Source organism: Peromyscus eremicus, chromosome X, assembly GCF_949786415.1.
Source record: "Peromyscus eremicus chromosome X, PerEre_H2_v1, whole genome shotgun sequence".
NCBI classification, from domain to species: Eukaryota; Metazoa; Chordata; class Mammalia; order Rodentia; family Cricetidae; genus Peromyscus; species Peromyscus eremicus.
Genome location: NC_081439.1, coordinates 45,246,156 through 45,250,923, shown reverse-complemented (window position 1 = coordinate 45,250,923; position 4,768 = coordinate 45,246,156). Strand labels below are relative to the sequence as shown.

Sequence of the window (4,768 nt, the reverse complement as noted above, 5' to 3'; positions counted from 1 at the left end):
AACACAAACACACTATACTGGGTAAGTGGTTTTTTTTGTTTGTTTGTTTGTTTCTTTGTTTTTTGTCAGCATGAAAAGCTAGAGCTATCTGGGAAAAAGAACCTCAAGTGAGGAAGATTTCATCACATTGGCCTGCAGCCAAGTCAGATTGGCTTTGGAGCAGTTTTTTTGTTTTTTGTTTTTTGATGATTGGTGTGAGAGGAACAAGTGCATTATGGTTAGTATTACCCACGGGCAGGTTCTCCTGTATTTTGTAAGAAAGCACATTGAAGAAACCATGCTGTACAAACCTAGTAAACAGCATTCTTCCTTGGCTTTTGCTTCACTTCTTGCCTGCAGTTTTCTGCCTTGAGTTCCTGCCCTGACTTTCCTCATTTTATGGTGTGTGACTAGAGAGTTGTAAGCTGAAATAAATACTTTGCTTCCCAAATTGTTTTTTAAATGGTACATTGTTATAGCATTAGAAACCTTAACTAAGACACATATCCACAAAATAAATGTACAAATAAAGAAATAGATACAAAAATAAGGCATATGTTGTCAGATTTTCTAGAAAAAAAGGTAAATATTTTTCATCTATAACTAAGTATCTCAAATCTAACCACATTAAAAAATCTTGCAGGTATTATTTTACATTTTGAAACTTTTTCTTCCATACAAGCAAAGGAATACATTGAATTTTAAACATACCTTACAAACTGTTGTACATATTCTTCTGCCATTGTCCACAATGAACTTGATATCATTGTATGAAAGTGTGTATAGACTGACCTCTTTTAACATTTTAGGGTTACTTACAGAAGCATATTTGACTCAAAGTCAGCTACAGTATCAAAACATCCTCTGAGCAACACATTGGAAGCCATACTACTGAAGAATCACCAACATTATGGTTAATTGTTTATCTCTGGTACACCTGAGAAAGAAGAGTAGCCTATCAAGGATCTTGTGAAGGTTCCTGTGCTTCATGGACCTCATCATCATACTTTCTACCTACACAAGAGAATTTAGTAGGCTCAAACTCATGATGATCTTGTAGTGTTCTGATGTAAGATGGCAATGATCACGTACAATCCAAAGGAAACAACTATATAATACCTTTGTACATATAAAAGAGGCTACCTCTATACCTTTAAAAATCATATCTGTACCCTCAACTCTGAGACACCCTGTATTAAGGTGACATACATTAGCTTCCTAAATCTCTGTAAGTCCTTAAAGAAGTGAAGAAATTGGTCTGAACTAGGCTACTGGAAGATTAGCAAAGAACAAACTTCCAGGGAAGAATTTCAAGTCCTGTGTTTTATTAAGATAAAGAACCTGAGAAAGGTTTGAGGACACTGCTACAAAAGAAGAAAGAAAGGCCAGCAGAATTTCACACTTTGTTTAAGCCTTGATGGAACTGGACAGGGATTGCTTGAGGTTTTGTACTTGGACATTCTTAGATTAAGTGAAAGTACCAAACAAGATTTGGCATCAAACCAGCAGAGGTCAGAGATTTAAGCCTTTCAATTATAAAGATAGAGATTTTATGGAAGATTTATAATTCATATCAGAGAAGAGGTGCAATAGGAACCCAATTTCTTAGTTACTTTTTTATTGCTGTGATGAGACGCCATGACCAAGGCATTACATAGGAGAAAGATTTTTTTTTTTGATCTTATAGTTTCAGAGGGTGAGTCCATAACCATCATAGCAGGGAGGATAGTAGCAGGCATGTAGGCATGTAAGCATGGCACTAGGGCTACAGCTAAGAACTTACATCTGATACACAACCAGAAGGCAGTGTGGGAGTAGGGGGTAGGGGGTGGGGAGGGAGGAGATGCAGGGAGGGAGGAGAGAGAGCTAATCTCTCTCCTTTGACATGGGCTTTTGAAACCTCTAAGCCTGTCTGTAGTGACACACCTCTTCCCACAAGGCCATGTCTTCAAATCCTTCCCAAACAGTTCCACAAACAGAGGACTAAGCATTCAAACATTTGCTATTATGGGGGCCATTCTCATTCAAAGCACCATATTCCACTCCCTGACCCTCATAGGCTTGTAGCCATAACATAATGCAAGATATATTCAGTATAAAATATAAAATATCCCATAGTATTTCACAATTTCAATACAGTTTAATACTCCCAAGTTTTTTTCTGAGACTCAAAACAATCTCTTAATTGTAATCTTCTGTGATATCAAACAAAAAATAAATTATATACTTCCAACAAACAATTGTACAGAATATATATTACCATTACAAAGGGGAGAAATGGAGAATAGTGAGGAAATATGGGACCAAGTAATAATTAAACCCAGCATGGTAAACTCCAAATCCTATAGTTTGTATTTCTGTTGTCAAAGGGCTTAGATGATTCTTCCCTTCCAGTTTTGCTAACTGAAACACACTTCTCTCTATCTTGATCTGGTTCCACACTCAGCATGCAGCATGGATACATTGGAAGGTATCAATGGCTCTGGCATCTCAACATCTTTGTGTCTCCAACACAATCCAGGCTTCACTTTTACAGCTTCACACAGTGTCCTCTCTTAGCATCCATGCAGAGATTCTCCTGCCACAAACCGGGGCTCAGCAGCTTTTCTTAACCTGGGGAAAGAGTCCACAAACCCCTTATTCCTGTATCTGCATTACTCTAAAGCTGGAAACTGGTGTTGATGCTGCAAAGATAGAACGCCTGCTTGGGATGGAACTTGGACCCCTTCTTGAATTACATTTAAATAAGCTTTGATTGGCTGCTTTCCTTTGATGGATTAACTTTCCTTTGTTTTAAGAACAGAAGATTCCATCTCCTTTATACAGCTTGGAAGTTTGGTTGGGTGTAGTCTTTTCCTGAGGGTACAACTCTTTTTAATTCCATTTAGCATCAAACCTTTTGTTAAACTTCTTGTCTCTTTGAGTCTAATATTCAGTTTTTTGGTGCTATTTATCTCCTCGAACTGCACATTTTGTATTTCTTTTTGCCCTGCTCACTCTTTTTCATTTTAGATCTGCATAACAGTGATCACTAATACCCATATGACAAAGTCAATACTAGACTGTCTTACAATATCACATTGCCAAAGAAATTGGTTTAAAATGTTTCAGTTTTGCCTCAGGCAGATTCTTAAGACAAAAGCAAAAAGCAACCACATTCTTTGCTAAAATGTCATAACAGTAGCCTAGTTGCTAATACTATTTCCCTCTGAATCCTCATGAACTGGGCCTCCATCGTTCACATTGCTCCGAGTACTATTCTTCTCAAAGCTCCTACTAGGATGGCCCATTCAATCCTGCTTAAAGCTTTCAACTGCTTTCCTTGTTCAAACTCCCAGTATATTCCATATTCCTCCAGAAAATAGCATGGTCAGACCTGTCACAGCAATAGCCCACTACTGGTGCCAATTTCTGACTTAGTTACTTTCCTATTGCTGTGAAAAGACAACATGACTGTCTTAGTTGAGGTTTATATTGCTGTGACGAGACACCATGACCATGGCAACTTCTCTAAAGGAAAACATTTAATTGAGGTGGAGGCTTATAGTTTCAGAAGTTTAGTCTATCATTATCATGACAGGGAGCATGGTAGCATGGAGGCAGACATGGTGCTGGAGAAGAAGCTGCTACATATTGGTATGCAGGCAACAGGAAGTAAACCAACTCACTGGGTGTGGCTTGAGCATATATGAGATCCCAAAATCTGCCTCCACAGTAACACACTTTCTCTAACAAGACCACACCTGTTCCAACAAGGCCACTACCATTCCTCTCCTTTTGGGACCCTTTTCTTTCAAACCACTATAATGACCAAAGTACCTTATAGAAGATGGAGTGTTTGGGGCTTTAGATTCCAATGGTGAGTCCACAGCTATCATGGCAGAGAACATGGCGGCATGAAGGCATGAAGTTTGGTGTTGGAGCAGTAGCTAAGAGCTTACATCTGATATGCAATCTGGAGGCGGGGGGGGGGGGGAGAGTGAGTTAATTGGGATTGGGAATGGTATGGGCTTTTGCAACCTCAAAGCCCACCTCCAGTGACAAACCTCCTCCAACAAGGCCACAGTTCCTAATTCTTCCCCAAAAGTTCTATCAACTGTAGCCCAAGTATTCAAATATAAGTACCTGCACAGGCCATTTTCATTGAAATCACCACACCCAGCATTGATTATCAAGCCCGAAAGACCCATAATTTGAGTGCCAGATATAACATACACTGAGTTTTAGCTCTGGCTCTTAGGAAAGTAAAAGTGTGTGAAATGTACATTGTTATGTCAGCAAAGGGAAGTCATAGGTCCTGCCAGGAGTTTATGTAAATACCTTCTGTGAGGTATTAAGGTACTGACTACCCTAATAAAATAAGAGGAAGCCCACAGACTCTTAACCTGCCAGTAGTAGATTAAAGTAGATTCCTAGTATAATACCTCAATTATTACTGTCTGAATTCCATCTTTGGAAATTCAAAGAGGGGCTGTTGTTCAACCAGGGTGAAAACCACAATTCACAGATGAAAGAACTGCTGGAACTGCTGGCCCTATTAAAAGTAAAGCGAGAAATGTTGAGAATTGAGAGAACTATCTGCCTACCCCAACAAAGAAGGGCTCATGTGGAGTTCTTCCCAAACTGTCAGACCAGGGAGACCTTAGGCGAGGGGTGGAGGGTATATGGAATATAGGATTTTGATAATCAGAGTAACTATTTCCAGGCTATAACATAAAATAATGTAAGGATATTTAGTGAAGTTTCACTGCCTCTATCCCCAAAGTGAAAAGGCCCCATAGATTCCAGA

The 4,768-nt window shown here is 39.1% G+C and overlaps 1 long non-coding RNA gene across 1 annotated transcript; it reads right to left on the bottom strand.

Annotated features, from left to right (window-relative positions):
- Positions 1 to 2,255: 2,255 nt before the first annotated feature.
- Positions 2,256 to 4,213, bottom strand: LOC131900249 (uncharacterized). The gene is made up of 3 exons (XR_009376172.1): positions 4,105 to 4,213; positions 3,799 to 3,934; positions 2,256 to 2,592 (listed from the first exon to the last, which is right to left on the bottom strand). It is a non-coding gene; the product is annotated as an uncharacterized LOC131900249 (long non-coding RNA).
- Between the last annotated feature and the right edge of the window lie 555 nt (positions 4,214 to 4,768).